Source organism: Phodopus roborovskii, unplaced genomic scaffold (assembly GCF_943737965.1).
Source record: "Phodopus roborovskii unplaced genomic scaffold, PHOROB, whole genome shotgun sequence".
NCBI lineage: Eukaryota > Metazoa > Chordata > Mammalia > Rodentia > Cricetidae > Phodopus > Phodopus roborovskii.
Window position 1 is genome coordinate 18,359,737 of NW_026126567.1, and position 21,518 is coordinate 18,381,254.

Below are 21,518 nucleotides of genomic sequence, written 5' to 3' on the forward strand. Positions count from 1 at the left end.
TTCTATTTTTATTTCCACATAAAATGAAAAGCTGGTCTCCCAGACGTCCCCCCTGTGCCCTCTCTCCTGAGAGTCCCACAGTCTGCTCCCGTGGCCCGGCCACTCCTCATCCCTCCTCATGTCCCCTGTATCACCTCCCCTGTCCACTACCATCCGGCCAGTTACCAGGCAGGCCCTGTTTTCTGACCTCTTTGGAGCCTGACTCTGCCCATGCCTGAACCCTGCTACCCCCCTTTCTGAATTCCGTACCATGGGACACTGGTTTCCCCCCTACGGTGTCCTGGTCTCCTGTTCCCCAGCTGGAGAAACCAAACAAGTGCCAGGCAGGGTCACTCACATCATTTCCACTGGTGAAGCCGCCGCCAAAGCAGGTGCTATGCTCCCCCAATAGACACTGAATCTAAGACTCCAGAAGGCGTTGAATGTCCGAGAGCCTGGAAGGAGCCAGGGCTCAAGGCCAGGCTCCTCTCTTTGGAGCCCAGGCTGTTTCTGCCCCCTCATGCTGCCTCTGTACTGGAATGTCATCACATAATAAAGTCAAAAGTCCACGGGCAGTTAGAGCAGTAGTTCTCAGCCTGGGGTCGCAACCCCACAAGTTGGGGTTGCCTGAGGCCATCATAAAACACAGATATTTACATTAGGACTCATAGTGATAACAAAATTACAGTTATGGAGTAGCAATGAAAGAATTTTATGGTTGGGGTCACCACAACATGAGGAACTGTAATAGGGTCATGGTGTTAGGGAGGCTGAGAACCACTGAATTAGAGCTCGCTGAAGATAACTGAGAGAAGATGGAAGTCTCCAGCACATCCCCACTAAGCCACTCAGCCTGAAGCAGTTAACTTGTCGATGGAGGGGCCGACCAGACATAACTATGTAGTTGATATAAAAATAAAAAGATAAAGTGCGGGGTGGTGGCAGGTGGATCTCTGTGAGCCCTCAGTCGAGTCACAGAAATTCTCTGGGCTTCTATTTTTCTGTGGATAAAAGAAGGGTCACACCATTAGTGGTTTCCGTACTTGGCTTTGAGAGACTGCTGTGGTGGAGTATGTTTCCCTGAAGGATGGTAGGAAGGGCATCTTTCCTGACGGCCCCTCCCCATCACTACAGACCTTTCTTTGCTGTGTCTGAAGACAGATCTCACTTTGTAGCCTAGAGTGGCCTGGAGTTTGCTGGGTAGCAGTCAACCTTCCAAGTGCTATGATTACAGGCAGGTGCCACCGAGCCCAGCTTTCCTATTGTCACTTGAAGGGGCCTGTTTGAAATCCAGCGGTGTTCCTGGGAACTCTGTTATGAAGCTGTGGGGCTCCAAGCCCCATCTGTACTGAGGGTTTGAACCCAGGGCCTGTGTTAGCCAGGCAAACACTTTACCCCTGGGCCTCCTCAGCCCACGGAGACCCTGCAGTTCTGCCTCTCAGTGGCTCCAGGGAACCCTGAAGAACACTTTCTGCACTTACTGCTTATGGGATGCTACAAGTGACCATGGGGTTGCCCTGGATCTCATCCACATAGCACTTTTCCTCCTAAGTGCATCCATCACCACTCCCGGTCCAGCTTCCTCATACATCCTAGTATTGATTCCTTCTACTCGGCAACTATGTCTCCATTTCCAATTCTTTCTACCAAGTTTCTCTTTCCCTGTAGAAGGAACTGGCCTTGTGGGGAACGACCAGCATGCACTAGGGGCTCTACGACTGGGACCAAATCCCAAAGCACGACTAGTCTTATCACACTGTCCTCTGCCCGGCCACCAGCTGCATCACTCAGCCCTGATCTGGCAGGCAGTGTATAACACCACAGATGAGCTTGGTGTGGCCCGAAGAGGAGGACGCTGCATGTTTCCCGATCAATGCCATCTTTATTAAAATTGTAAACCTCTCAAGCTGTGACAGGAACTAAATCAAAGCCAAGATGTTATGGCCACAGAGAGGAAAAGAGCTGTTGAGAGCATTCTGGGTCAGTAGTCTTCCAGGAGGCAGACACAGAAATAGGATTTGATGTGCTAGAGACACAAGGAAAGAAAAGCTGGGGGTGGTGGTTCAAGGCCCCCAGAGAGGTTTTGGAGTTATCGGAAGTCGGCCTAGGAGGGCTCCTGCAAGTGGGAACTGAGTTGAGTTGAGTCCTGCCAGCTGTATGTTTTTCGTAAGTTTCTACACTGAAGAGGGCCTCCAGGTACAGAGAAGGTCACGTCTCTCTTCCCAGAAATCCTGCCTGTCCTCTCCTGACTAGCTATTGGCCATTCAGCTCTTTATTAAGCCAATCAACTGGCACCTTAGGCAGAGACACATCTTTAGAGTGAAAAAATATATATATAAGAAAAAGAAAAATAGAAAAAAGAATTATCTCTTAATCTATAATCTAACCTCCTTTGTTTAGTTTTCTCCCTGACCATGACCAATAACAACTTGCCACCACCACCCCCCAAACAATGACAAACACCCATAACCCACGGAACAATCAAAAACCACCCACCTCACCTCTTGGGAATGTTGGCATCATGTTCTTAAAAATTATTTCCTGTTGTCTGGGGGTGACAGCATCTTTAGGGGACCCTGAAAACATCAGGATGGTGACCAAGTCCTGGGGAAGCTAGCTGTGTCGTTTGCTGTCCCGTCTCTGTGTGATGTGAGTGTGGGGCTGATCTGAAGTCCTGGCTGGAGTAGTCTATGAGGCTGGCCCATCTTAGCTAACCTCTCTGAAGTTGTCCTGAGCAGTCTGTAGTCTGAAACTGATCTTTGCCTGGCGTCTGTCAACTCACTGGAGTGGATTTGTTGTTGCAGGGACCCATCATCTTTTCAGAGATCTCAAAGGCTGCTGTTAGGGATGGTCGTGGTCCACTGCAGAAAACGTAAACATTTTAAATACCATAGATAGCAAATCTCTGAAAGGTTAGAGGACCACAATCTATTCAAGGCATCCAGGGGACACAAACTTAGTTCCTAAGTACCTGCTTCAGACTCAAACCCAAAAACCTGTGCAGAAAGCTAGATGAAGCTTATTCCTAAAATTAGTTAGTACTGTATGACCATTAATATCCTGACATATCTATATATGATAGATATATACATCTATAGGATTGTGTGTTGTGTAATTATTATATATGATATATAATCCTATACATTTTGAGATAATATTTATGTCTTAAGAAAGGTTTTAAAGAGTCAAAATAAAACCAAAGGATTATGAGATTAGTGACCATAATTTTGGTTTTCTTCTGTCCCATACTAGGTGGCTCCTCTGACATGGAGTTTTCTTTAACTAGCCTGCTTGGGTTTAGAGAAGAGGAGAGCCATGCTCCAACTCCAAAGCCAGCTTTGAATTTTAATTGACTTGGGACCACAAAAAGATCATTTGCCTTTTATGTTTGTGGAGAGCAGCAAAAACAAGCATTTGGGAAGGTTAATGAAATTCTACCCTGTGGCGGTGTGCTTTAGCATTAGGCCAATTTACTCGTTTCCTTGGGACATTTTCTCTTGCTGATTCTTCCTTTTTCTTCACGTGTCTCATTTGTCCAGTGGTCTTCAGGTTCCTTAGCTGGCTGCCTTCATTCTCCTGGAAAGACAAAAGCAAAACACTGCCCCAACCCTAACTTTGGGGAGTTCCTTTTTGGCAGGTTATATCTGATAAAATGAAAGGTGTTTGTTAGTCTTATATGTTAGTTTATATTTAATGGCTACACTGTTTGGTGAACTGTCGCCTCTCCTAATCAAGAGGTCTCTTCTGTTTGAATCTAATCTTTATCCATTTTGATGGTATCCATAACTTTTCTTCTCCTGTGGAAACAAAAGCAACCCTCTTCCCCAAGGTACCACATGTCCTGGTTTCCATCCTGAGGCCAGCACATCTTTAAAGTACACAGGCTGATTTCATTCAGCAGATCTAATGTCTCTCCGCAGCTGTCATTCCTTTCTCATTAGCATTTTTAAAAATTTAAAGTTAATAAAGCACTGGATAATCTATCTCCATGGACCTTTATTACCCCCTTTATGTTTATTAAGCATATGTTTTAAAGTCTAATTAGATCTTTCTATAACTGCTTGTCCTGTAGAATTGTGTGGTATACCTGTGATATACTTTATGCTGTAATATGCAAAAAAAAGTTTCATTTTATTAGAAAACATATGCTGGAGCATTGTCAGTTTTAATTTGTGGAAGTATCCCCATTGTGACCATGACTTTTAATAAATGTGTAATTACAGAATCAGCCTTTTCAGAACTTAAAGCTGTTGCCCGTTGAAATCCTGAATATGTATCTATGGGATGGTGTACACAGTTTAATTTCCTAAGCTCTGCAAAATGAAACACATCTATCTGCCAGATTTTATTTCTTTGAGTACCTTTTGGGTTACTTCCTGCAGGTGACGGAGTTTGGTTATGTAAGAAACAAGTAGGACATTTCTTTGGCTTGTTGCCAAGTGATAGGAAACCCTTCCTTCAAACATTTGCTGTTATCATGGTGTTTTTAGTGAAATTCTGAGGCTTTTTTTTTTTTAGCATATTTCTTATTGATGGCTGATCAATTTCATCATTATCTTGTGCCAGAGGGCTTTGTAGATCCGTTTGGAATCTGATATATGATATATACAAGGGATGGCTTCCACTTCTGATTATTTGTTGTAGCTGAATAAATAACAGAGTTAATTCTGAATCAACTGGGATTGTAAAACAACTCTTTTTACATATCAAGCATCAGTTAAGAGGTTCTGGGAAATCTAATAATGCTGTAAGAATGGCATAGGATTCTGATTTTTTAACTGAATCATAAGGGCTTTGAGCCATTTTACTTATTTTTCCTGACTTATAACATGGCTTTCCTGATTTATTTGTATCAGTGTAGCATGAACAGGCTCTAGAAATTTGGTGTTCCTTTTATTATCTATATGAAGGATAATCCAATTAGTTCTTTTTATAAACTGAAGTCTCTTGGATATTTGTGGCTAATCTCTCCCAAAAAATTACTGCAAGCTCTTTGCCAAAATTCATAGTCTGCCCATAATGAGGCAATTTCAACATTAGCAAAAGGTACCTCAATTTTGGCTGGATCTATTCCTGCTAATTGACAAAGTCTCAATTTTTCTTTCAGAATCAATTCAGAAAACTTACCTACATAGGTTCTTATTTTTTTTACTGCTTGTGTGGTAAAAACATTAATTTTGAAATATTATCTTCTCTCTGCAGCAGAACTCCTTTAGGAGAATGAGTAGAAGGTAGTATGACTAGAATATAATCAAGTTCTGGATCCAGAGCCAATTCTCTCTCAGCCTCAGCTGATAATTTTCTTGGACTATTTAAGACCTTTTCACCTTGAAATAAACTACTTATCTCTTGAGTATTTAACTCAATTGTGGGCTTTAGCCAGGTAATATCTCCCATCAAATTTTTAAAATCATTGACTTTGTATTGATCTCTCCTGTTTTGTACTTTTTAAAAAGATTTATTTACTTATTTATGTATGTATACAGTGTTCCATCTGCATGTCTGCCTGCAGGCCAGAAGAGGGCACCAGATCTCATTACAGATGGTTGTGAGCCACCATGTGGGTGCTGGGAATTGAACTCAGGACTTCTGGAAGACAGCTAGTGTTTATAATCCCTGAACCATCTCTCCAGCCCCCTGATTTGTACCTTCTGTGAACCAATCTTATATCCTAAATAGAATCCCCTCTTTGTATTTTTTCAGGAGCAATTTGTAATCCCCAACAAGGCAAAATTCTCTTAACTTCATTAAACTTTTTTCCTAAGGTATTGGTGTCTGACTCAGCCAGTAAGATATCATCCATATAGTGATTGTTCAATATGTGAAGCATTTAGTTGCTCTTGTAACAGCTGTTCTAGTGCCTACAATTGTTCTGACATCAAAGGCCATTGTTCTACTCACACAGGTTTGTCTGTTAACCATTTTAAAGGTAAGGCTGTTGGTACCTTTGAAAAACCAGTGGCTATTGTGCCTGCCTGTGTACAAGCTGAGTGGTCTGTGACCATTCTTGATAATACCTTTTAATATTTTTCTCAGAGTAGTCTTTATTTTATGGTTTGTTTCTGAGACTAGAGGAATGTTAATCTGAGTATTCCATTGGTGCAACAAATCATGTCTCCATAAATTCATTGCTATGTCAGCTAATTATGGCTTTAGTTTTCCTGTCTGTCTTTCTGGCTCTATACACTCAACCCATTTTGTATTTTGTTTTACCTGAGATAAAGTTCCAATCCCTAGAAACTGAATATTTACCTCTTAATTAACAGCCTTTCTAAGGCTTGTATCTTATCAATAGTAAGTCTTTCTACAGCTTGTATTAGTCAAATTCCCATATTTGGCAAAGTTATCAAACCTCTTTTTTCAAAAAGGGTAAAATATGAATTACCAAACTGATAGTAATTATGACCAGAATTATGTCAATCGCAGACAAGTTGATTATCCCTTCATTTATTTTTCTATTATCAAGCCATTCATTGTAGCAAGAATCACTCCCTGCATTGTGGTATTTTCCATTCTTAATGTGGGAAAGGTCCTTCTCTATTGCTTTGGAGCCTGTCCTAGAACTCACTCTGTAGTCCAGGCTGGCCTTGAACCCACAGAGATCCGCTTGCCTGTGCCTCTCAAGTGCTGGGATTAAAGGCTTGTGCCACCACTGCACAGCCTTTTCTTTTTTAATATTGCATAACTCTCCCCTTAAGGACTTCCAGGTGTCTTAGCAAATCTGCTGTGCTGTCTATGCTGACTTCGAGGCTTTTGGGGCTGGGGTTGGGGCAGCATCAGAGGAAGAAGCTCAAGCAGGAGAACAATGGCAGGAGAGGTGGGTGTAGCAGAAGCCAGAGTCAGCTAGCATGATCTTGTGCTGAATGAATGCCAAATGTTGTTTTTAACTAAGTTGTTCTATTTACCAATAAAAAATCAGGAGTCAGGTGTTGGGGTGAGAACCTGCTAGATCAGAGAAGCTGAGCAAGACAGCCAGCTGACCTTCCTTTTGGGCTGGAGACCCAGCAAGAGCTCCTCTCTCCACTTGTCCCAAACCAGCAAGACCTCAAATCTCTTAAGTCCCTCGATAATCCTGTGGGTGCCCATAAAGATGGCCGCACTCCATCTTGGCACAAGGACAGAGCGTTCAAAGCTGTCCTCAGCAAGTCATAAGACCTAAAGGTCAAAGGTGTGGCTACAGAATGATCTTTGGCTGTCTTAGTCTGAATAACAACAGACCTGAGTCTGAGGTGTGGCTACTCCTGACTCTCAAGGCTAGGGAAGGAGAAGTTGGAGCTAAGGTGTGGTTGCTGAACCCTTAGAATAAGTGAGGAAGGAAAGGGGAACATGATACTGTGTTCCCCCTTTTGGTTATGGTGTATAAGAGTGGTGAAAAACAAACTCATGGCATTTCAGTATTGACTGATCTGCCCTCCTTACCTTTATTCTCTCTCTGCTTTTCTTTATCGTCTACAGCTAGTCTTTCCCTTATTCACACCCCCCCACTCAGGTACGGACTTGGGGCCACTCAGCTGGCTTCGATTGCAGCCCCACAAAGACCGTTCCGACATACTCCTTCCTGTGCATCTCACTATTTGGAATCCTGGCTCCTCTGTACTCTCTATGGCTAATTCCTGTCAACTGGTCACAGGCTCTGCCCTCTGATCCAAGGTTGGTTTTATTAATACCGTCTCAGGAGCTCACAGTTCTATAAAATATCTCACAGCAAGTGTGGGCATGCTAGAATCCACATTCCAGGTAGTGCAATTATGAGAAACAATGCAGTAAGATGCAGACATGCAATGCCCAGCTTTCAGGAGGCTCCCGGGGCACAGAAGCTGTGGGTGCAGCAGGTTGGTGAAGAGCGCCCTCACACTGGGATTATTCATGTTGACCCAGGGATGCTCAGGAGCCCTCACACATTTGGGGTCTGTGTCCTGTCTGCAATTAATGGAATTTACTAAAATTGACATTTTTTCCATGCGCAAGACCGTGCTATGCCTCTCTCGGCTCCTGCTCCTGCCTAGGGGCCTGAGTCCACACCATGCTAGAGAAACCATCAGAAATAAAACGCGACAAAGCACAAAGCAATGTAGGGAAGAAGGGGAACCATACATCGCAGCAGGGACTTGGTACCCAGTCAAGGGGCAGAGAACCAGTCAGAGGGCGTGTGCTTGCCCAGCTAACTTTCCCCTGTTCATTAAGCCCAGGATCCCAAGCCCAGGAAATGGTTCTGTTTATCGTGACTGGTGGGTCTTCCCACATCAGTTAACATAATTAGGATAATCTCTCATAAACATCCTCAGACGCAAGACTCAGACTCGGTGAGAGGTGTGTTCTCAGCCAATACCTCCTGGGGCGATTTGCCGTATTGTGGCAGGCAGATTCTACACTACTTTAGGTAATTCGGCCAGATACAAGCAACCCTCTGCGTTTTACAGATGAGGACACGAGGCAAAGGATGATCGCAGCAAATCCCCTTAACCGCACCGCTGCTCAAGTGGTGGATCCAGTCTCCAGCTCCAACGTGTAGCTAGCTCCAGGGTGTGAGACTCTAACCCCTGAATTTCTGTTTCCTCGGTTTTCCTGCCACACTAAGGCATTGATTTCTCAACGGGAATAAGGGAATTGGAAGGGCAAGGGGCGACCCTCTGTGGCCAGGAAGGGCAGGCGCAAGGCGCTGAAAGACCTGCAGAGCATGGACCTTCACGCTCTCACTCAGGAAAGGTGACCCCCATATCACTCCCGAGAACCGGCCTTGATGCTAATAGCATGAGGAATTTCTATTCCAAGGCGTAGAGGACTGAGGACCTCGAGGGCAGAATTGAGACAGTTTTATAGGGTTTATAACAAAGCAGCATAGGTTACTGGGGCGGGGGTTTCTCAAGCAGTTTACCAAGTCAGATAAGCGGTTAGTCAGCTCACTTTCTGTTATCTTACTAGGCCAGGATTACGTACTCAAGGGCCTGTCTGTCGTAAGCATCAAGGAGTGTGACCTTGCCTATTTACTGGCAGAGGACAGAGTCTGGAATTTGAGGTTTTTAGGACTTTTTAGACAGCATTTCTAAACTTCTAGCTTCCTGGGGTCATTGGAGAGTTAGGCTGTATTTTTCATCCTTAGGGCACCTCTTGTGTCAGCCTCCCTGGGCAGCGGGTGGGGTCGCTGCCATTCCCATTAGCCTCTGTGCCATAAGGTTGCATCAGACCCAACCTCATTTTTGTGTGGGAGCACTTTCGCCACCGAGGTCAGGGCCGGAGTTCTGTATGTGGTTTAGTTTTGGCAGCAGCCAGCAGTGCCCTGGAAATGAACTGGTTAACCTGCAAGTCAACACAGGCCAGGCTGCCTGTCCACAAGCTTCACTTCATTTTATTTAATTGCTTAGTCTTCACCGCAGCTCAATTTTGAGGTGAGCAACACCATTCCTAATTTATAAGTTAGAAGTCTGGGGTTCAGGAAAGGAAAACAAGTTGTCAAGGATTAGTTTTGATTTGGATTCTCACCGAGGCAGTCTGACACCATATTGGGAGGGCAGCAGACACTAAGCAGGGACCCCCCACCCCACCCCCCAACACACATACACCGGCCCTTTCCAGAACATTTCTGGTTTATGGAGTTGCCTGGAGAGGTCCCAGAGCAATCAAGGCATTCAGCTGGGACCCAGGGCACTCAGCTGGGTCCGAATTTTCCCATTTTAACAGCTAAGTAGATTCGTTACTAATATTAAAATGAGGTTTAAAAAACAGTCTTTAAAAAATCATCTGGGTTGTCATTCCAGTGTCTCCAAGTGGGAAGAGCTGGGGTGTGAGCTGGTGGTGGGCAGTGACATACATAGACTGTTGAGCATGAGTCACTAAAACGGGGCAGGGTGGAAACTGAGCCGCAGGGCCAGAGCCAGCCTGGCCTGGGGTGGGTGGGGCAAGTGTCCCCAAGCAAGGCTGGGATTAGGGCTTTTCTTCCCGACTCTACCCTGGCGAGTCGCGACTCTCGACCTCTGCTTTCTTTGGTCTAGACTTGGAGATTACTTTTGGCTCTCAGCTCCCAGTTCTTCTCTTCGGGGATGGGAAACCATTTTCTGTGCCCCGGGTGTCGGGGTTCACATCCAGTTCAGCTTGGTCAGGGTTCAGTGGCATGCCTTGGGCGAGCCTATCCCCTCTCCAGTCCTTGCCTCTAGCTGTGTAACAGAAGCCTCTGCCAACGTTCTCGTGGACTAATGTCTGTGCCCAGTCTCCATCCATACACTGAAGCCCTGACATCTGATGCCATGACACTCAGAGATGGAACGTTTGTCATTAGGACTGGATGAAGTCATGAGGGTGGAGCTCCGGGGTAGGACTAATGGCCTTATAAGGGAAAAATATCGAAACTCTCCCGACCCTGTGTGAGGACACAGGGAGGTTAGCCATCTATAAGCCAGGAAAGCTCACCATGGTCTGGACCCAGCAGCTCGGCTCCCTGAGAACTGTTTGTTCTTTAAACCACACCATCTGTGATATTTTGTTATAGCAACTGAGATGACTAAACACGATTGTAATAAGGACTAAATGACAAGTTTCTCTGCGCCTGGGCTAGTGTGCAGGCAGCCCTCCACACTGCATCTTCTCTGGTCCCGGTGCCATCCTGACTCTTATGGAGAAATAGCCAGCCAGCCGCGGACACCCTGGAAATTGTATTTCATGGAGGCATTTCTTCATGACTCAGGGCTATCCTTGAAAATGCACTCCTTAAGGCACTTCGGCATCCCTGATCTCTGACCCTTGCCTTCCCACACTCACAACAGTCACGGGACTGCCCAGTGTTCACACATCTCTGAGTCCCTCACCAGGGTGGGTTCCACTCTTTCCCAAGAACTGTGGGACTGACCTATGGTCTGCTAACTTAATGATGACAAAAGGAGCCACCAGAGACCGTACCAGGCTAAGCACAGCCTGGCAAGGTGGCCTGTGATCCCAGCAGTTAGTGGGCAGAGGCAAGAGGCTCTTGAGTTGAAAGACAACCTGAACTGCACAGGAAACAACAGTTAGAATTATCATCCTTCCCGAGAAGCTAAACACAGGGCTAACACGTGACACAGTTAATTCTACTTTTAGGTAGAGAAATAAAACCATGTATCTACATAAAAAGCTTAGAGGTAAAGATGTAAATCTGAACCCTATGATAGCTGAAGAGTAGAAGGAATCCAAATGCAAACCAGTGGTATAGAGGATCTGTGGTATGTCCATACAATAGAGTATTATTTGTCAATGGAAAGAAGTATCGATACATGCTGATACATGCTTTGTGGATGGGCCTGGAAAAGGCCACTCATTGTATGATTGCACTTATAGACCAGGAAAGGACAGACTATCTGGTCTACTAACAAGAGGTATCTACAGTAGTCAAATTCATAGACGTGGAAAATTGAATGACAGTCATCCGGGCTATATATAGAGAGACATAAGCTGTTTAGTGTATAAAGCAAAGATGTTCTCAAACCCTGCTTCACAGCCATGTGAAAACATCACTGACCTATACACTTCCAATGGCCATGATGGTAAATTATCACCATCATCTTCTTCTTGTTTTTTCTTTTTTTTTCTTTGTCTTGAGATGGGGTTTCTCTGTGGTTTTGGGGGCTGTCCTGGAACCAGCTCTTACAGACCAGGCTGGTCTTGAACTCACAGAGATCCACCTGCCTCTGCTTGCAAAGTGCTGGGATTAAAGGCGTGCGCCACCACCACCCGGCTCATAGATGGTAATTCTTAAAATGTTTGTTAACCTGATATATATTTTAAACGTTTATTCCTTAATATCTTATGTGTCTAAGTATCTTGTCTGCATGCATAGTGAGCGCTGCATCCCTGCCTGGTGCCCTCAGAGGCTAGAAGAGGGCATGTGATCCCTGAAACTGGAGTTCACAGGTGGTCGTGAGCCCGCATGTATGTTCTGGGGAACTGGACCCAGGTCTTCTGGGAGATCAGTGTGTGATCTTAATAGCTGAGGTATCTCTCCAGCACCCTTAACATATTTTTAAAAAGCAAAAATAAACCTATGCCATTTACTGTTAGGTTAGTCTGTCGAGAATGAAGGCTGAGTGGCAGCCCAGGCTGGTGGGGGGGGGGGGCTAATGGGAGCTGTTTAGAGGGTTTTCTTTCAGCACTATAGAATGTTCTTTGGAGCTCTATGGAGGTGGCATTTGCATAAATTTCTAACACATTAAGTGCCTTCACCTGAAAATGGCTAATTTTATATTATGCAAATTTATGTGAATTGCATGTCAGTTAAGAAAAAAAGTCAGTGGATTTTATGAAGCATAAAAACAAATGTATTGGGCCAGCAAGATGGCTCGGCTGGCCAAGCCTCAGAACTGGTCCTGGGGACCACCGAGTGGAAAGAGAATGGTCACCTGAAGTTGTGACCGCCACAAGCAGCAATGCCCCCTCCCCTCACAACGTAGGTAAACATGAATTCTAAAAACTAAAAGAGATGTATGGATTGTAATTTGGGAGTTGGGATGTAGTTCAGTCTGGGATTAGCATGTATATTGAGTTCAACCCTTAGCCCCAAATAATAACAGTAGCAGTAAGATAATACAACGAATACTAATACAATGAATATTAATACTAATATTATCATGCTATTTTAGGGATACTTTCCCATATGGGAACTTTAAGAAAGATCCTGCATTTGACAAATATTTACCTGGGAAGACACAACACAACACATGTGTCTACTCACCCCAGACAGGGAGCCCATGACTGACCAAACTATGGACACCACCCAAGTCCAACTTGATGAATCAACGAGTTTTATTGGGGTGATTTACAGGAGTGTGGGTGAGGGTTACTTACAGGAGCAGAAATGACTCAAAGACAGCTGCATCACCAAAGCCCACCCCAGCATGGGTGACAGCTCACAAAAGCTGGGAACCTGGAGCACATCTGCAGGCAGCTCAGCAGGTGGCAGAGTGTCCTTCCCAGGTGACTCAGTTGGTCTCTGCCTCATCCAGGAAGCTTGGCGTGTTTCCGACTCTCCCAGGCACCTGGTCTCACAGGCTCTCTGAGAGGGATTTGGCTTTCTTGCTTACTCTGGCAGAGAGGGGCATAGTGAATCTGGTCAGTTTCAGGGACTTCCTGAAGCTGCTTGGAGTTATTACCTTCCTGCCAAAGGAGCTTCCTGCAGGATGGAAAGCTCCAATCTATGAGGGAACTGTTACATTAACAGTTGTCATGGAGGACAGAGAGAAGAATGGAACAAATTTCTGGATTTTCCAAGATGCCAAAATGGTTTTATTAGTTACTGGGATGGGACCCAGAACGCTTGTCTAATGTCTGACAGATGCTTCCAGTATTTTAGACCTTATACAGGGAAGACATTTACAAACGTGAACTCTTAGAATTTGGGGTTCCATTTAAATTTCTGCTGAGAAGAGCTATGTGACCAGAGGGAGACATCTAGAGAAGACACTACCCCCCCAACACACATGCAGTTAACAATTGGTGGGAGAGAGGGAGAGGAGATCTGCCCATGCTTCCAGAAGTGATGTGTGGGGAAGACCCTGGGAACAGGGAGTCTGTGCTGATCAGAGTTCGGTTCTTCGGGTGTTACAGGCCTCGTGGAGCAGTCAGGGAGATTGGCTGCTGGCACAGAGCTGTCCTTGTTGTGGATTTGCTGGTTGTTCTGGTGTGCCACTTGAGGGCTCCCAGCAGTGGGACTAGACGCTTTCAAGGGTCCTCTGACAATGCAAGGATGTGCCTGTGAGGTAGGAAACACCCGGTTCAAAGTCAGGAGAGTGTCAGGTTTACCTCATCCCGAGGACAACGGAGACAGGCCGCTAGGTGAATAGTGAGAGTATGGAGCTCACTGGAAAAGCCGACAGCAGAAGCGCTGCTCAAGGTGGAGCGGAGGCTCTTAGGAGGCAGAGCGGGCTCCCACAGCCGCTGTCCCCTCCACCCTTTGACTGTGTGGTACCCGGACTTACAGAGAAATATGTGGGGGGCTGAGACTCAGAGGGTAGGCCAGGAGGTCTTCACACGGTCTGTCATGAACCCTTTAGCATCTATAAATTCTTTCCCCAACCACCCTGCCATCCTTCAAGTTCAGCGATCTTCAGATGCTGCCTGTTGTCCTGTGTGATTTGAGAGCTCTTTGACTATTTGAACCTATAGCATGAATTATTATTATTATTGAGACAGGGTTTCTCTGTATCACTTTGGAGCCTGTCCTGGACCTAGCTCTGTAGACCAGGCTGGCCTGGTCTCACAGAGATCTGCCTGCCTCTGCCTCCCAAGTGCTGGGATTAAAGGCATGTGCCACCACCGCCCAGCTCACCATGGTAATTCTTACAATGTTTGTTAACATGATATATATTTTAATCGTTTATTTCTTAATATCTTATGTGTCTAAGTGTCTTGCCTACATGTACATGTGAGTCCCACATTCCTGCCTGGTGCCCACAGAGGTTAGAAGAGAGCATGGGATGCCACCGTAAGCTACACAAAATTGATCCAGTCTAAAAGAGAAACAGAGCTCACACAAAGGTGATCTCAGCACCTGGGATCCCACGCCTTTAATCCCAGCACTAGAGAGGAATGTAAGGCTGGAGGAGACAGAAGCTTAGTGCAGTCTGAGGTTTGGTGGAGACAGATGCAGTCTGGAGATGTAGTCTGAGGACAGGATCGCCCCTTCGGACTGAGCATTAGAAGAGGTGAAAAATCTCTAGTGGCTGGCTGCTTTGCTTCTCTGATCTTCAGCTTTAACCCCAATATTTGTCTCTGGGTTTTTATTATTAAGACCAATTGGTGGCACGTGCCTTTTAAAGGTGTGTGCCACCACTGCCTGGCCTCTATGTCTGTGGCTAGCTTTGTACTCTGATCTTCAGGCAAGCTTTACTTGTTAGATCATAAACAATATATCACCACATGAACCCCCAAAAGTCCTACCCTCCTGTGAACACTGAGGTACTCAAACTTCTGACTCCAAAAGTGCAGTTCCCATACCCCTAAATAAAGTTCTCTTACTGTTTCTGAACTCAAATTGATCAATAGCATGTAATCTGTACCACAGATAGGGTCAGCAAGGGACACTTTGCTACTCAACCTGATGGCCTGTACCCCATCTTTAGAACCCACATTGTGGAAGGGGAAAACCAACACACGCACATACACACACACACACAGCCACACACACAGCCACACACACAGCCACACACACACACACACACACATACAGAGTCACACACACACACAGAGTAATGTTTGAAAATATAATAAAATAAGAGGGACTAGCTGGGCAGTGGTGACACTTTAACTCCATCACTTGGGAGACAGGGGCTGATGGATCTCTGAGTTTGAGACAAGCCTGTCTACACAATAAGTTCTAGGACAGACAGGGCTACACAGAGGTTTATGTATTGAAAAACCAAAATAAATAAATAAATAGAAAGAAAGAGGGATGAAGGAAGGGAGGAAGGAAGGAAGGAAGAAAAGAAGGAAGGGAGGGAGGGAGGACTGGAGAGATGGCTCAGTGTGTAGAACACTTGTTGCTTGCAAAGACTGAAGTTCAAGTCCCAGAGTCCTCTCACAGTCACCGGGATCTGTCTCCAAGGAATCCAATGCCCTCATCTGGCCTTAGGGGGCTCCTGCACTCAAGTGACTCTCTCCCTCTCCCTCCCTCTCTCTCTCTCTCTCTCTCTCTCTCTCTCTCTCTAACACACACACACACACACACACACACAATTTAAAAAGCAAAACATCTTTTTAAAAATCCATAAGCAAACAATAAGAGATACAAAGCTGTATGGTAAGGCATTGTTGGAGATGGAAACCCTGGGCTCGTTTTACAACCAACCAACAATCATCTACAGAATAGCAAAGACTTGGCTGTTGTAGGATATTTGATCACCCCATGTGAAAATGTGTCACTGTCTTATTCGGGTGGGTTTAATAAAGAGCGGAATGGTCAATACCCAGGAAGGAAGAGGTTAGATGGGACTTCTGGTCAGAGACAGGAGTTCAGGGTTAGAGATGCCACTGGGACAGAGGGGTCAAGCATGCAGAATGGAGGAGAGGTAAAGAGCCATGGTAAAGAGGTAAAGAGAACATAGATTAATAGAAACAGGTTAATTTAAGCTATAAGAGCTAGTTTGGAACAAGCCTAAGCTAAAGGCCAAGCATTCATAATTAAAGTTTTTTATCATTATTTGGAGGCTGGTGAGAAAGACCCACAATACTCAGTGATGCTGGGCTGGGAGATGGGAATACAAGACAGAGCATAGAGAGGGGGATATCAAAGTAAAGGAGCAACCGAGTGACACAGGAAAACTATGACAGAGTCATGCCGCAGAACGGAGGGGACTCAAGATGGAGCTGGTGTCCCTTACAGCACTAGGGGACATCCAATCTTGGTTTCTTCCCAAGGACAGTGTGCTAGCCAAGGCTTACTGGTTTTAAGGAATAAAAATATGTAACTTATCAAAAGTGACAAAGAAACTCCTTTTTTTAAAAAAAAACTTTTTAAATTAATTTATTTTTTACATTCCAATCCCAGTTTCCCCTCCCTCTTCTCCTGATCTTCCCACTCCCCCTCCTCCCATCTGCTCCTCAGAGGGAGGAAAGCCTCCCCTAGGAAGTCTACTAAGTCTGTCCCATCATCTAGTTGAGGCAGGACCAAGGCCCCTCTCCACCCCCACACCCCAGTGTCTAGGCTGGGCAAGATATCTCTCCACATAGGATGGGCATTACTGTTAGATCTGGACCCACTGCCAGTGGCCTCATATACTGTCACCTACTCTGAGGGAGTCTAGTTTGGTCTATGAGATTCCCCGTTTGTGAGACCTGAGTCAGTGATCTCTCACTAGCTGGGGTCAGCTGATGCTGTGGGTTTCCCCATCATGGTCTTGACTCCTGTGCAAAGAAACTCTCTTACTGTGAGGACCACGGGACTACAGCTGTTCACTGGAACCAGACATGGGGAGTTCTGGAGATTAACAGCAGGTCCCCTTCCCTTCCCTGTCCTTTCCTTCTCCTCCTCCACCCTGTTGGGGACCATCACCATCCTTACAATCTCAGGTCTCTTAAAGAAATAAACAGGATGTTCAGCAGAACATTCCAAGGTACAGGTTTCACAGCCAGCTAAATAGCTCAGGGCTCTCTCTCCTGCTGCAATTTACCGCCAATTACAGGTTAGCCAAACAACTTAGGGTATACTGTCCTTCTCACTCTACCTATGTGCCAGCGTCCATGCCCTGGCTACGCTCAAACCCCGCTCACATCCTGCCCATGTCCTATATAAGCCTCCCCTGAGAAACTAAAATTTGTCAGCTTGATCAGAATACTGTCTTGCTGTCCATTCTTTGTATCCCTTGTCCCCCATTTTCTTCTAGGTGTTCCCCGGTTCGTCGATGACTGCCCTGTGGGTCGGGGCACCACCCTTCATTTCCAAAACTATGTCCCTTTTCCACACACCAGCACCCTTGGCCAGTTTCATTAGCTTGTGAATTACCCCAGAATAGCTGCCATGGCCTCAAGCCTAAACTGACAAACTCAGTTTGTTCTTCTTTTAGTTTTTAGTTTGATCACTATGTAACCACTGTTTATGGAATCGACACACATCCTGGACATGGTAGATTGACCCACACAGTTTTTCAGTCCAAGTCCAAGTCACCCAGGTCATTAGTCATCCGGGGGGTCACTGCTGGCTTGAGCTCAGTTGAGCATCTCTGGCTAATCAGCGGAATGCTTTGGCCAATGAGAGAGGCTGTGTTATCCACTAAGCCATCCCTCCAGCCCCTCCTTTCTTTATTGACTGTCTGTGGTAGAATATTAATTTAAGGTGTGTGACTTTTGTTTATGCTGCATTTGTTTAACTCTGTGAAGCTGTGATTCTGAGCCTGTCTAAAGCACCTGATGGTCTAATAAACAGCTGAATGGCCAATAGCTGGGCAGGAGCAAGGATAGGCGGGGCTGGCAGGCAGAGAGGATAAATAGAAGGAGAAATAAGGAGGAACAAGAAGAGCAACGCAAGAATAAGGAGAGGCAGACCTCAGGGACGGGCTGGCCGGCCAGCCGGGAAGAAGGAAAATAAGGTACACAGAAGCAAGAAAAGGTAACAAGGAAAGGTACCAGAGGGACAAGGTTAATTTAAGAAAAGCTGGCTAGAAACAAGACAAGCTAAGGCCTGGCATTCATAAGTAATAATAAGCCTCCATAATTTACTTGGGAGTTGGGGTGGCAGGGCCTCTCAAAAAGCCAAAAGAGTAAAATAATCATATAACTACAGCTGTCTCTTCATCAGACTGAAAAAACAAAAACAAAACAAACCAAAAAAAAAAAAAAAAAAAAAAAACACCTGAGTGGAAAACACTGCCCTGTGGTCTGCCAGGCCCAAAGCCTCCGAAGAAGGGTGTCTCATTGCCAAAGCATGATGATGGGAGTTTGGATCCTAGCCCCCACATAAAAAGCCCAGTACTGGAGACGGGCTTTTCTGTCCTGCCAGCTCCTCCCCAAATAACCACACAGAGACTTATTATTAATTATAAATGCTCAGCTGAGAGCTTAAGCTTGTTTCAGCTAGCTCTTATTCTTTAAATGAACCCATCTCTATTCATCTATGTGCTGCCCTGAGGCTCATTTACCTCCTTCCTGTATGTACTTCCCATCCTGCTAAATCTGCGTCTCATGGCATCTCCTCAAGACTCTTCAGACTCCTCCCTTCTTCCCAATGTCCTCCTAGACTGGCTCTCCTGCCCAATCTCTTCCTGCCCAGCTATAGGCCAGTCAGTTCTTTATTAACCAATCAGAGTAATACATACTTACAGTGTACAAAGACTGTTCACAGCACAGTATGAGCCTAGTAGTGGTGGCACACACCTTTAATCTCAGCACTCGGGAGGCAGACGCAGATGGCTCTCTGTGAGTTCGAAGCCAACCTGGTCTTGGTCTACAGAGTGAGTTCCAAGACAGCCAGGGAAGACATAGAGAAACCCTGTCTGAAAAAACAAACAAACAAACAGAAAGCCTGGTGTGGCTGTGTGTGCCTGTAAGCCCACTACAGGGCTTAGACAGGCGAAGGGGGGGTAGGGGGGATGGCTGGGGCTTCTTGACAGTGAGCCACTAGCCTAGCCCCGGGTTCACAGAGGAATACGGATGTGATGGAAAACACCAAACACCCTCCTCTGCTCTCTCTCTCTCTCTCTCTCTCTCTCTCTCTCTCTCTCTCTCTCTCTCTCTCTCTCTCACACACACACACACACACACACACACACACACACACACACACAGGGTGGGGATGGAAATGCAGACGGCAGCAAATGCAATGGACAGCCTGGAGTGTGAAAGGAAAGTTCCTGGAGCCTGAGGCACCCTGAGAGGCTCAGTAAGGTCCTGCATCCAGATGGCTTTCTGAATAGTAAAGGCTTGGGTCCAGCTACACAGAGTAACAGGACGTAGCGGGCAGCAGGTGTAATAGCCAGGTCTGAATGTCAGACAGGCTCACTCAAAAAACTCTGAGGTCCCATTCTGAGTGTGATTTTTCACTAAAGGGTCTCTCTCAGGCCTCCCTGGCCTTTCTTAGTGAACAATTCCGAGACACTGGGCGAGGTTGGGCCAGATTCAAGGGGGGGGGGTCAGCCTAGTTTTTCTGTAGCTGCTGCTTGGATCTTAGGGGGCTCAGTCTCTGAGAAGGTCTGGAAACTGATGTTGTCCTTCTTGGCCCTTCTGGAATTGGGGAGAAGGAGGAAGCAGCCTGAGCTGTCACAGGCTGGAGAGACTTTTAAATGAATATGTGGGAAGACTCTGACAGGATTTCTCACTGGAGATGGTTCTACCCTCTGAGACAGTGACCAGTGTGCCTTGTGTGCAGATGAGTCACTGAGAGCCTCTTTCCCTCCAGGCCTGTCTGCAGCACTGTGGGTATGGGCTGGTGTGCAGGGGGCGCGTGGGAAGGATGCTTAGCAAGCAACTTGTGTGTTTCGACACTGCTCACACTGTCTGTCTTAATTATATCAAGTACTTCGCAAGGGTTGGGCCCCTTGCTTTGGTTCCCTGGTCCACATTTGGATCAGTCAGGAGCAGTTCCTGTCTCCCCTAGTCCTTGGCAAGCTCTGTCAGGAATGCACAATCCAAGAATGGAAATAAAGTACTCAGGGTAGATACCATGTCCTTCGAGCCAGTTGCAGGCTGCTGTAAAAGTGCCCAGAATCAGCATCCAGCACCACAGACACAGCTGCTGTGTGTCCTCTGAATTCCTGACAAATGCTCAGAACCACAAGGTAAGAGCTGTGTTTTACAGCCTTACTGTAGGAAAAGTCTAACATTTTAACATTGAGTATATGTTAAAAAAAATAGTAGCTTTATTACATTGATGTGGTGGTTAATTCTAGTTTGCCAACTTGATTGGATCTGGAGTCAATAAAGAGGTGGCTCTCAATGTGTCTACAGGGGCATTTGTAGATGGGTTAACTGAGGGACCAAGCCCCTCCCGAGTGGGCAGCACCCTCCTGCTTGCCCAAGTTTGTCTATCCCAGCTGCCGCCGCCATCAGAATCAAGATGGTTTGCCATCAGGTATCATGTGAGCCAATCTAATGGCCTCCTTTGTAATGTACGTTCATGCTGTTGGATCTCTCCTTCTGGAGAAGCCTGGTCAGTGCAGGTTATATCAAATATATTATTAAAATAATCTTGCCATTAAAAAATGTGGCAGCTAAAATATTAAAGATGATGCGTGAGGTGTGCCTTGCATTTCTATTGGACGGTTCTGGGTCCAGTAGGATATGCATAGCTTGTCTCACCGTTTCCTATTGTTTAACAGTCCCAGACAGGGAAATATTTAATTTATAAATGTTTTTTCCAGTAAAGATGCATATGACTTTCTATTATGTGGACAGAGATCCACAGAGCCCAGCATGGGACCATAATACCCTGTTGTTAATGTGCCCAAGGGTCCTGACTCTTTTTGCTGACCATAACACCTTACTGGTTTTCTTATGAGTTAAATCATTATCTCTGACACATGCTCAACTATGGCTTTTTTTCCCTCTGAGTTTTGATATTTGTTTTTTAAATCATCTGTAATAGTAATGAAATTTGAGCTATATGTATATATCATTTTCCAGTAGTCATACTTAAAAAGTAGTTAATTTAAAAAATGTTACTTAGCTCTACATGGCCAAGCTGTTAACATTTTCAGGGGTAGCCAGTCTAGGAGCATAAAGCATGAGATATTTTATATTTGTTTTTCGTATCGTCTTCAAGTCCAGTATGTCTGTTTGTATTCACAGAGCAAATAATAGACATGAGGTGGCAGTTTTTGGAGAGTGCAGGGTTCAAACCTACCCTTAGAGGTGAACAGCTATCACCAACAAATTCAGGCAGCTTGGTGTGTCTAAGGTGTGGTCTAGAAGACACTGCCTCTTACAGGGAGGGGCAACCAGTACCCTGAAGTATATCCCAACACCCTGGGCTTCGACGGTTTTGCTTTCAGACATTGCCCTCCTCCCCCTTCACTGGTCACATGACCTTGAGTGGGTCACCTCTGCTACAGGTTCTATGTTGCCTCATTTGCATTTTGAGGGCCCTGCCTTCG